Consider the following 13,700-nt stretch of genomic DNA (forward strand, 5'->3'; position numbering starts at 1 on the left):
CTTTAACCCTTGATATATTTTTAAGGTGGTAGTAAGCAGACTTTGTTACAGCCTTAACGTGATTGTTAAAATTCAGGTCTGGGTCCATAATTACACCAAGATTTCTGGCTTTGTCAGTTGTTTTTAGCATTATTGTTGTTTGGAGATAAGTGCTGACCTTAACCGTTCGTCTTTTGCTCCAAAAACAACCACCTCAGTTTTTTCCTCATTTAATTTAAGAAAATTTTGGCACATCCAATAATTAATTTGTTCAATGCACCTAGCCAGTTCTTGTATTGGCCTGTAGTCTCCAGGTGACAAAGTTATGTAGAGTTGCATGTCGTCCGCATAGCTGTGATAGCTGATGTTGTTGTTTTCCATAACTTTAGCAAGCGGAAGCATGTAGATATTGAACAGTAGAGGTCCCAGGATGGAACCTTGGGGAACTCCACACGTCATACTTATGTGCTCAGATGCAAAACTACCTATGGACACATAGTAGTTTCTATTCTTTAAGTAGGATTCAAATCACTTTAGTACTGAGCCGGAAAGGCCTATCCAGTTTTCCAATCGGTTTAGTAGTATGTCTTGGTCGACCGTATCAAAAGCAGCGCTGAGATCTAGCAATACTAGGACTGTAGTTTTGCCACTATCTGTGTTTAGGTGGATGTCGTTAAAGACCTTAACAAGAGCCGTCTCAGTGCTGTAATGTGGTCGAAAACCTGACTGGAAGGGATCAAAAATATTGTTTAGGGACAAAAAAGGTTTAGTTGTTGAAAAAACGCTTTTTCAATTATTTTACCTAAAAATGGAAGGTTTGATATCGGTCTATAGTTGTCCATTAGTGACGTATGTAGATTGTTCTTTTTTAAGAGTGGCTTGATTACTGCAGTTTTTAGGGCCTGTGGGAAGATACCTGCTTGAAGAGACATGTTTACAATCTGTAAAAGATCTGAGGCCAAACAGTTTGAAACATTTTTAAAAAGGTCAGCAGGAGGAAGTTTTCAGATGTTGTATAATGTCCTCCAGGTTATTTTTAGCCTGGTAATAACAAACTCTGCTACTTCGCTTTGCTTCGTAGACAGAGTCTGGCATGGCATAATTGAAAAGCGTTTTCTTTCTCGCGGGGGTGGGGGCGCTTGTCTGAAGTTTAAAATCATTGGTTACCCGTAAGCCAATCACATAACGTTTGGTTATGGCGTGTGTTATGCGCATGCTCAGCCGCATCTAACTTCCACTGTAAACACATGTATGATGCGAAAACAAAAACATCGAGCGAAATACCGGAGTGAACATGGCTGTGCGCGACTTTTGCAGATTATGTGAAGTAAATCTACGCATCCACGGTACAATCAGTGTCTACGTCACGGCTCTCAGCCCACCCCTCTGTTCGTTTATTGGCCGGCTGTTTTCAGGCCGGAGGAAAACGGAAAGCTATTACGCTGTCTCAGACTGAGTACAGAAGCGAAATGAAATTGAGCGGAAGTAAGAAGTCTGATGTAGTCAGGCTAGGTTATTTTGGTTAACTATTTGAAATTCTGTCATATGGGAATTGATTTCGCCTGAGTACTTTGATAGTGTATACTCTGCATTTGATAAGGAGGCACTGACTGATTGTCTATTGCAGAATTTTTTCACTGAAAAATGTGGCAAAGTCATTGCAGGCTGTCACAGTGAGGATCTGTGACTAGAGACTCTTATTTTGGAGAAGACTCTTAGTATGACACTGGACTGAGAAAATGCATACATACAGACAGACATTTTCACACTAACATCTTAACACACTTTCTGTTTTGCGCATAGTTTTACACCAGTTAACGCAGATATGTGTGTGTCACTGATTATGTATTGTTTCGTGTTGTAACGTTACCTGTCTTGACCATGCCCTTTTTTCATTTGTTATTCATTTCTCGTTGTTGATTTATATATTGTAAAGAACTCAAACAAGACCGGTAACCATGTTATATGTTTATTGGTTTCAATTAACCTCTTACATAATAATAAATTGTCATACTTATGTACAGGAACATTTTACTTTACCAAACAGACGAAACCCAGTCACAGGAACTGCCACCATTTTGAATGTCTCTTTCCCGCCAATAGGCACAGTTAATTGTTGTCATGTGTGAGGGGGAGATTGGAGTTCTGTTTGATTCTTTGATAAACGTTGTTCAACATTAATAATTAATTGAGTTGTTTTGTTTTCAATGTTTATATATTTTTATATTATTCAAACTGTTTATCTCTTTGTTACTGTTAAATTTTGATTTGTCTTCTTTAAATGTCTTTTATTATCTTTAATTACCAAATGGTTTGGTCCAAGTAGGAGGGGCTTAGCCTTTTTAAGAAGGCGCCTCAGTGTGGTTAAGAGGCTCGTAGAGTGAGTGTTTGGGAGTTATTGCTCTGTTTTTGGGCCGATTTACTGGTATAGCCAAATTTTGTGTGCAGATAACTTTAAACAGTTTGTTTTATTTATTTTTGTTTGATTAGTATATTTTTTTTTCTTCTTTGGATTTTCACTGTAAATACCAGTTGCACCTATTGGATTAAACACTGAACTTTTGACCTCATTATCACGTCACTTCATTTTTTCGCCTCCATCTGCCAGTACATTCAGAGCAGTGGTGCTGCTGCTGTTGGGGCCTCTTTGTGGCACTCCTGTCTCTGTTACACAGGCCTTGGAGGATAAAAGCCCTAAAACAAACATTACTCTGATATTAGGTGTGTCCAAACTTTTGACTACTTGTATTGACTGGTAAAAAATTGAGATAATCCTCATTTATAAATTCCTTCTGGATAAAAGCATCTGCTAAATGAATAATAATAATAATAAAGATATACAATGCTGGGACAAAACAAGTGTAATGAATATACATCATATTTTTTCTAAATTGATTAGCACATATTTTGACATTAAAGAGTCATTTTAATATGAAACAACTGAATAAAACATCCTTTCAGCATATTATTTACACTAAATCAAATATGTTTACACGGTAACAATGTACTAAAAACAGAACAGTTTTTCCTCAGCGTTTTTTTGCATACAGACAGCAATGTTGTCAAATGTTGTCAGTATTGCATGCCAGGCCAGTAGTTGGCGATGTAACTACGCGACTGAACACGTAAAAGCCACTTGAAGGCAAGCATGCAACCTTATCTGAATAAAGCATAATGCTAGCTAATCATGCGGGAAGCAGAGAAGGAGATAGAGGCCGTTTTTTCAAATATAGGAATGTCTCCTGCACTGTTAGACTTTTCTGTAATTTCTACAGTTATTTAGGCTACTTTAAATCACCCAGTATTATACTGCTATTTCTCTTTACAGTAAATAACTGTGATTCCCATTGCATCATGGGAATTTTCTGTGACGTCAAACACCACATACAGAGACTTACTGTATTTTTTAAATTTGCAGTAGCCTATACTGTATTTGACATAACGGCCTCTCTGACTGGCACCATTCCATCGTGCTTTTTATTTACAAATTTTTGCCTTACACCGCGTGTCTACGCTATAACAGTCAAAGGCTGTCTATATTGGACACATTGAAGCGACTGGACCATTAATGCAAAATGCAAACCTGTTTGTCCCTTGTCAGAAATAGCGCGAGCGCTTGGACTCGGAGTACCGTTCGTCAGAAATATAACGGCGCATCACTATACACTGCATTGCACTATACACTGAAAGAGACTTCTTTCAAAAACATTTAAAAGACACGTAAAAATTTCTTTTGGCCACCAGTGTACATGAATCCAACAAATTTTTTTTTTTCAAAAAGGGTGGAGTTATGTGTCATGTATTGTGAAAAGAACTGTGTTTTGCCCTGTGTTTTACATTTCCTTTTTGACTGCTTAAAGTATTTATATTCTGCAGTTTTATTAATGTAATGGTTGATATTTCATTATAATAATTGTAAGCTAAACAACCAATGCCTCTACAATCATTTTGTCAAATGCTAACGTTTTGTTTAGGATTTTATGTATGATTTTAACAATGTGTGCAGTGAAGTACAGCACATAATGTGTTAATTTAACATGTTTACACTTTGTGCTAAATTAAAATTAACACAAAACCCTAAACTCACCCATTAATGTGTAAAAATGTAACACATAATTTCCAGCATTGGCAGACTGTTTATTTTGTGATGTATATGAAATGTTAAAAAAAAAAAAAAAAAAAAAGTATTTTGTAATAATTTTGTCTAATTGATTTGAATGTCAGTAGTACTTACGTAGGATAAAAATGAAAATAATTCTATATCAAAATTATGAAATCTAATTTATATTTAGTACAAATAAAAATAATTACAGTAGTGTACTGATTAGCTTGTTTTTTACAGTAATGCATTGTATACTGAAATACGGTTAGGTACTGTAAATCTTAATTTCAGTAACTTACTGGCAACAGTGGGAGTAGTGGGAGATACCGTCATATCTCCCAATAATAAGACCATCTCTGATATGCATGCGCATGATGTCTCCATTTTCACAAATTATTGTTTTTGTAGTTTACATGGAGACAATAACAGTATCATTTTCAGAAACTTGTAAATGCCCCCTAAGTTTAACTGTAAGATTCTTAGGGGGCTTTTCGACAACACCATTTCAACTAAAAATTGAATTTTTTATGTGTTTGGGCCGTTAATTTACACGACAACGGGGTGTTTTGGATGCCTGTTTAAAACTTCAAGTTTTTGAAAGCAATACCGTTATGGTCTCCGTGTAAACTACAAAAATGTGAATTTGTGACATTAAATAAAGGGTCAAATAACAGTAAACTGACTAGCGCAAACCTTAGTAAAATCGCGTTGTGATTCATTTAAATAGTCTCCTCCCATAAATGTTGCATCTGAAATGGAAACTCCTTCAATTGCATAAGGTCAGCTGCAAAAATAACTGTGTCCACGCCTTTTCAGCACTAATTTATCACTGTGTGTATTTAGTAAATCATGACAGTAGTTTTTTAATGCCAAAAGAGGGTTTGCGCTGCATGGCACAAGCTTTTAGTAAATCTGTCCTTAGATGTGGGTGCATTAAGGGAATCTGTGTAAGTAGTTTTCCACCATGCCTTTATTTTGACTGGAAAGAATGTATGCTTATTATGGACTTTCACAGACAATGAGGGGTTTACAGTGATTCAGACAGAGAAGTTGAAACACAAATAAAAGACATTTCAGAGCAAGACTCAAGCAAGTTCTGTCAGAAACACCCTCTGCAGGTCAACACAGGAAGACAAAAAAAAAAGGAGAAATAGTTTCCTTTTTTTGCAATTTTTATGTATTACTTTGTAAATAAAAAAACATTTAAAATAAAAATTATGCATTACTCACTGACAGACACAATTGAATGACAAATGCAATGTGTCACTATCCATAACATTATATCTGCAGACATATAGTACCATAATGCAAATTCTTTATTTAAAAATAATTAAAAAAAAAAATTATATATATATATATATATATATATATATATATATATATATATATATATATATATATATATATATATATATATATAGGCTATTTGTATTTTCCAAGGTTTAACTATGGTTTCAGTCAGTCCATGTCAGTCCATGCACCTGCCTGGTCTCCTCACATATAGGCTAATATTACCTTTCAGATTCAACATTTTGCCCACTTGATACTCTCACTCGGATGTGAATTGCAAAAGAATTAACACACCCACTGCACATTTGACAGTCCACGTACACATACGATTAAATAATCTCTGCTGATAGTCTCAAAGTCCAATAAAACTGTCTATGTGGCTGTGGGACAGAAATACAAAATATTTGGTCATGATGATTCTGTTGACTCTGCATAATAACATGACCTCTGAGATGGACATGTGCACTCTGGCCACGTTGGTGAGGGACGCATCATGTTTTAGAGTCAATTTATATATATATTAACACTAAATTAAAAAGCCTATGATGCATGCAGTGCAACTAACATTAAAAAATGTATTCAGCAATTTACTTCTTCTCATTATTAGGATACAACTATTTAAAACTTTCTTTTTAAGCCGTTGACAATTTTAACCCACTGGTGTGCTCTTACACCGCTCAAACATTATGAAAACCATTGGGTCTGAAATGTGATATCTAAACACACACGCGCACACACATAGACAGATAGACAGACAGATAGACACATATATATATATATATATATATATATATGGAAGTGTATATATGTGTGTGTATATATGTGTGTGTGTGTGTGTATATTTTTTTTTTTTTTTTTTTTTCAACAAACACAAGAACAAAATAAATAAAATAAATAGTGATGGATGGAATTTAGTGTAAATAAAAAGCCTTACACCTACCCTACCTGCTAAACATTTTATTTCCTATTAAATACCTGTTAGGCACTTTATTTCCGCATTTATAATATTTTCTTAATTTTATTTAAAACAAATGCCTCTTCAAGCTGATATGCGATGGGAAAGGGAGAAGAATGAGTTCGGAAAAAGGTGGATTCGAACTTGGGTCAACCAGTTCAAAAGCTAGCGTGACCCACCTTACTCTTATTGCCGCTGATTCTACGCCAACACGGCTCAATATGAGGATGACCTATTCCTTGACAAACAACAGAATGTCACAGTTACATGTCATGTGGGGTCATAAGGGACGTTTCTCTCGCTGTTTTAGGAACAGCTACATTGCATCCCTATTGGGATTCATGACGCTCAGTGTGTGCATTACTCAGTGTCCCACTGACAGCTTCCTGTCTATTTTAACTCTGCAGTGTTCAGACATGCCATTGACATTCATAACACCTCTTTGCGTCCATCATGAATTTTCCATCCTCACCCTGTGAGTGTTTAAAGGGGTCAGGGACAGGACCAGATACTGACTTGCATGCAAATTTGTTGTCACACCGGGCCCTTGGGTATACCATTAACAAACTGTTGGGGAGAGAGGAACAAGAGAGCACACAAGTACAATACAGCTTCATCATAACAATGTGATATTTATACTGAGTCACTATTGTGAACTAATATCCTCCCAAACTGGATTCCTCTCATTTCTCGGCAGCCTTACCCAAACTTTCTATGTAACACACTTTTATTCAAGCCACCTCCACCTTTTAGCACTAATGCCCATTTTAATGTTTACTGTACATTTTATTTCAGCCTTTTTGTGCCACGCTGTCAACGATAATCAACATTATAGTAGCCTATACACAATGTGTTAAAGACTGTGTGGAAGTATGACCTATAAACTGTGTCTGTTTCTGACTTATTGTAAATGATTCATCAGTGCATGTTACTCAAAGTTATTTTTGTAATGTATTGAATGATCAATATAAGTCAGATATCTGTTTCAAAATAATGTCTGGTCAATTCACGATGAAGTCAAGAGTCGAGAGTCTGGATTGCGTAATCAGATTCCAAAAATGATACTTGTAATTAGATTATATTACATTTTAAAATCCACATAATCTGACTACAGTTACATTTTTATTGATCACATGATCACTTAATATTCACAAAATGGAAGTAAATTATTTATAATTTATCGATTCTCACAAATTCTTATTTTCTGTCTTTTAAATTGACGTTCAATGCACTTCATTTAAAAAAAAAAAGTTCTTTCTCTCTTTGTATTGTTTTATCATTATTGTACAATATTATCCTATTCCTATTCAAATCTATGTGATAAACTAGTTAAGGCTAAAAGTAAGGTCAAAAGTAATCTAAAGGTCATCAAAAAGTAGGCCAGTAGTCTGATATTATTACCTAAAATGTGAAATGTAATGGATTACAATTTGCAAGTAACCTACCCAGACTCAGCACTATATGTATATATATATATATATATATAAGAACATGAACTAGAAACTAGTTGTACTGATATGGGTGATGAGCCCACTGACAAATCAGAGCAGAATGGGACTGATTCGCATTGAATGAGATATGTCTGCCATCTTGTGGTCGTACGGCGCTCACTGTAATGGAAAAGATAACTTTCTGTTCCATCTAGGTTTGTGGTAAGTTAACAAGGACATATTTTATAATACTGCTATAAATGGGGTTTAGCAATGCAGTTTTCCAGATATCAATTATTAGGCTACTGAAATTACTGCAATTGACTAAACTTGTCAAAAGATTGTAAGACAATGTTGTTGATTCATCTTTAAAATAAACTAGATTTTTAACAGAATTCCATATAATTATTTCTATATTATCAATTAATTCAAATGGAAAGAATGATAAAGTACTAATGCTAACTAATAACAATAATACATTCTAACATAGGATACTTATAAAACTATTATTATTAATAATTATCGACACTTGTTTTTGTGTATCTGTGCGGAAAATCTGAACATAAAATAGAACATTTATTGCACCATGACACTTAATCACTCCACGATCCACTCTGTGCTGAAATGTACAGTAGGCTACAAACATAATTTATAGTTTGCAACTCATAGTTTGATTACTCAAGTCCTTTTTGGAATGTTAGATTTAGCCTTCATTCAAACAATCATGAACTTCAAGACAGCAGAGGTCAAGAAGATTGCAAACTTAAAAGGAATTCACCTTGTCTAGATCATTTGTTTAACTATGTTGTTCCTGGATATTAGTTCACAATTTGTATTAATAGTAGTGGTTTTCAACCAACCTCAATATCTATATTAAATAGCGAATCAAGATCATATTTTAAAGATCCTTCTCCTAATCTTTATCCAGTAGGCTAAGTCACAAACAAATGTCTGTTGATTTTGTGTTGTTTCGTCATATATGTTAGCCTGTTCGGTTCTCTTAAACAATGCATAGCCTAGGGGAGAGCGGGGCACAAAGTAACGCTTTTTTACTTTCTCGGTTTGTGTAAATCTACTTAGGGTTCAGAGTATTTATTTTTCCCCACATTAATTTCACACATGTCAAGTACAATTATGTGGTTTTGTTTTATTAATACAGTAGCCTATATACTTTTTTCTTGATATACCCCGAAAAAATGGAAGTGAAATGTGACAACATGCCCCTTGGGGTACATTGTAACATGACCATGACAGCTTAAAATGCTATCTGATCTAATCAAACAAACAAACTAAAATATTTTCTCAATAAAATTCAATTATTAACTTTTTTATATAAAATAATGCCATTTTTTAATAATGAAATATAAACTCATTTTTGAATTTTGACTGCGAACACAGGAAAACACAGCTATACAATATAGTTCAAAACATATTAATAATTAGTCATTTCTGAGCATTGACTCTCAGTCTTTATGTTTTCTCAATAGAATAAAAAAAACTATAGAATAGAATAGGGCACATTGTAACGCAGTGACAACATGCCCCACCTGCACAACTGGGATTTAAACCCTGCTAGTGTCTTCAACCGTTAAATAACATATTGGAGATTAAAGCAATATCAGATTTGTCTCATTTTAAATAAACAAAAAATAGAGATGAAAAATTAACTTAAGAAAATTACTTTTGCTATGGTTTAATAAATGTCTATGGATATCTTCCAAAAATCTTTTAATTTTGGCGCAATTTTTTCTCTATATAGTGTTGATATGGCAACTAGTAAATACACAAGTAAACTAGTAAATACAAGTTTCGTCATGCTAGCGTGTGTGGAAGTATTTAAAACAAGTGTGTAACAACTAGCCCCGTGTTACGTTGTGCCCCGCTCTCCCCTAGGCTACTATGTTTGGCTTTTGTGTAACAACAAGGATTGAAACATGCCCAGCTAACAAGAATATGTTCTATGAACTTTTGGCTATAAACGTTACTATTTCTGAATGTTCTCTGAACATTTAAAACGCAGTTTAAAAAAAAAAACTTTTATTTAGTTATGCGAACATTAAGGAAACATTCGATTTTATCGCTGTGCTTTATTATCAAGTTATTTTTGAATGCTAAACAACTAAAATGTTTCAGAAAAAAAAGTTCCATGAATCAAATAGGCTATAGCTAGGCTACTAAATAATCTTTTTTTGGGGGCTAACATTTTTAGAACATTTTTAAAGACCAAGGTAACTCTTAACGAACGTTCTATTAATGTTACTGGAAGAATGTTGGCTTATAACTTTGATATAACCGTCCCAGTTCTGAGAACGTTGTTAGCTGCGTAAATCCATAGTTATTATTTACCTCTATCACCAGCAGGTGGCGTAATTGGACCACATAGTTTTCTTTTATCATTTGAATACACCGCAGTAAGTGTGCCATGCACTTAGTATCAGGCCTATATACAGTGTATTGTGATAACGTGATACTCGTGTGTTCAGCTTGACAAACTAGAAAATCTCTAATACAATGGTAACCAACTGAGGCTATCTGGTTACTTCTAGTCTATGCTCATGTTGGAGCTGTTTGCAAACATCATGCCTGTTACCTGTGACTTTAAACACCTCCAATACATCACCTGAGACATTAACAGTATCTAGTTGTCATAACAATGGCAACAATGCAAACACTTGACATGCATCATCTTGAATTATTCAAGAGACAGAAAAACACACAGTCACAAGCCACCCACTCCAGACCCTTCACACATTTCAGTGCTTGAGAAATCAGTGTTTAGCAGCACAGATGGATCTTACACAACACATCCAGGAAATCAACTTTCAAAAGATTTCAGTCAAAAACTGCTCTTGACTCTGATTGGTCAATTGCAGCAATCTACCATCAAGTCATTTTGTTTAATGACCATTGAACTAAACTGAATTGATTCAACATTGAACTGATTAGGCTACTATTGTCCAGAGCTCCGTTTAGCTGAACTGAACTCATTTCATAACTGAGGAACTTTACACCATTAAATGATTTTACTATTACTGTGAAGCTGCGTTGAATAATCAATTTGTATAAAGTTAAATAAGGGTGACTTGACCACTGGCAACCGATTTTGAATTAAACCTATTGTGCTAGTTAAGCGAAATAGCAGCTATTTCTCAATCAAAATGATTGAGGATTGAGAACTGGAATGTTACATCAATGTTTAATCAGTTTTGGCCACATGATCATGCCGGACCCCACACAGAGTAAGAGTTTAGGCTTCTTGTAAGGAACACCTTTGGGGTTGAGGCAGAAGAAGCAGGTCTTTGATGAAAGCCGATAGACAGATGAGCAAGTCCAGCTGTCCAGACCCTCTCGGCATCAGCTTACCGCAGCCTAAGTGCCTCCCAAAGAAATCCCAGAGCAAATGGACCCCCTGCCCCGCTACCCTTTACCATATGATATGGCATATATCAGCCCTCTTTTCATGCAGCCACACACTTACGCATAGTCACACATGCACACATACATCTTAGAACAGACAGTTCTTGCTCCATGGAGTATCATTTTATTTTACTGCTTTTATGTCAGAATTGCAGGGCAGTAAAAACACATGCCCTCCCCTCAGACACTCGAAGTAACGCATGCATGCTGAAACAGCTGATTCTCTCTCCTCCTCAGGGGGCCTCTGCCTGGTGCCAGACCCAACGGCTGAATGTTGTACTGTTATTCTGTAGTGCTTAAATGCCTCAGCTGTCAAAAAAAATTCAACTAGACTGCCAAACATCCCAGGCCGTAGACAAACTTCAGGGGTGTTTTGGTAGCGTTTCTTCTTTGTGACTTATACGGACTAAACTGAACTCTCTTTCCACAGAAAGATTTCATTTCATTTCATTTCATTTCATTTCTTTCTTTCTTTCTTTCTTTCTTTCTTTCTTTCTTTCTTTCTTTCTTTCTTTCTTTCTTTCTTTCTTTCTTTCATTCATTCATTCATTCATTCATTCATTCATCCTAACAGTATGCTTAATACAAACCATACTATTCTACATATAATCACTATTGTTCCTCCTAGACTGCAGTGGCATTAACTGAAAGCAATTGGACTTCAGCTTCTCGGATTTTTCTCCTTCTTTCAGTAAAACGTGTTTTTTCCACGTTTCTTTGTTTCAGACAAGATCTCATCAGTATTTTTAATGGTTTACACTTTATTTTAAGGTGATGCTGTTACAGTTTAATTACACATATTGGTACTGAATCATATTATTTAACTAGCATATGTACTTACTATAAGGTTAAGGTTAGATTTTGGTTTATGCACTGTAAAAAGTGAATAGTAGGATCAACTTAAAAAAATTACTTCAATTGGTAACACCTAAATAAATTAAGTTTTCTCAACTTAAATTATCACGTTTTATCGTGAAAAATCTGATAATTTAAGTTGAGAAAACTTAATTTCTTTAGGTGTTACCAATTGAAGTAATTGTTTTAAGTTGATCCAACTGTTCACTTTTTACAGTGTGGTTAGTTTTGGTTATGCTTAATTTACTGTTACTATAGTACGTACATGTAACTTGTAACTACATCACCTTAAAATAAAGTGTTACCTTAAAACTCAGATTTGCCAATATACTAAAGTCTGCAATTAGAAGTCATACTCAAAATCTCAATATTAATGCTAGATAGATAGATAGATAGATAGATAGATAGATAGATAGATAGATAGATAGATAGATAGATAGATAGATAGATAGATAGATAGATAGATAGATAGATAGATAGATAGATAGATAGATAGATAGATAGATAGAAATAAAATTTTAGAAGAATCATCTGAGACAAAGATGATACTTCAAGTCACCACAATTGAGTGCTCTATACTAGGCCTCCTTACGTTTTGAAAAAGTGTAGTAAAATTGTTGTGCATCCCTTGTTGTGTCTTCTGAAGAGCTACAGTATAAGAGCATAAACTATGAGCAGATGACCTGTCATTTGACACACAAGTATGAGTATAAGACCCATTACAGTTGTGGGAGGTGAGGTTGTGTAATTAGTTCTACTTTAATGGTTTTACAAGTGGACAGAAGGTCCTCTTCCCCACCTCACCCCCAGCCCTCTTCCTGTGCGGGATGAATAATGCTTTGATCAGCTAGAGAGGGATGGATCAGTGCATGTGTGAGTGATAGAGAGAGAAAGAGTGCAGGAAAAGGAGTATTTGTATTTAAAGTCTGCAGATGTGTGTGTGTGAGGGTGGAAAGGGAGGATCAATCATGTTCATTGACAGTTCTTATCCAGGATGAAGGCTCACCCAGGGATTCCCCAGAGACTCATACAGTGGTCCATCATGCTGCTGGCAGAAGGGGCTGATGGGATGCAGTGACCGACCCATCTGTTGGGACATGGACATGACACATATGGCTGCACATCTTCTCAGCATCTCTCCACTGTCCTGGTCACTCCCACCTTGGAATACATGAAATAGCCTTCTAAGGAAACGCCATTTGTTTCTGAAAAATGCCATTTATTAATCTATTAGCATTTCGTTTGAAAATTGCAATATTGCTAAACTTTCAGTTTCAACACTCTATCATCATGGTAGTTTGCGAATTCATATGAACTGAGGGTTAAGTATAGGGATGGGGTTAGGGCTCGACTTTCATGCTCAAGTTTTTTGTTTGCGTTTTTGAAAAGTTTCAGATGACATTATTTTCAAAATGATCCTCGTTCACACTAATTCACAAAAAGAAGTAAAAATGTTGTATGCCAGGCCAGTAGTTGGCGATGTCACTTTGTAAAGAAACTACGAGCCTGCGCACATATGCATTTTTCTACAGTGCCTAGACCAAGCAAATAAGCTGCGTCCAAATTCAGAGGGTGCATCCTTCTAAGGCCATGAAAGGTCAGAGCGATATATTCATATTCAGAACAGTAGGAAGAAAGACAGGAAAAATCTATGTCTAATATTATTACATCA

The sequence above is a fragment of the Squalius cephalus genome (genome assembly GCF_949319135.1).
Source record: "Squalius cephalus genome assembly, chromosome: 8".
NCBI classification, from domain to species: Eukaryota; Metazoa; Chordata; class Actinopteri; order Cypriniformes; family Leuciscidae; genus Squalius; species Squalius cephalus.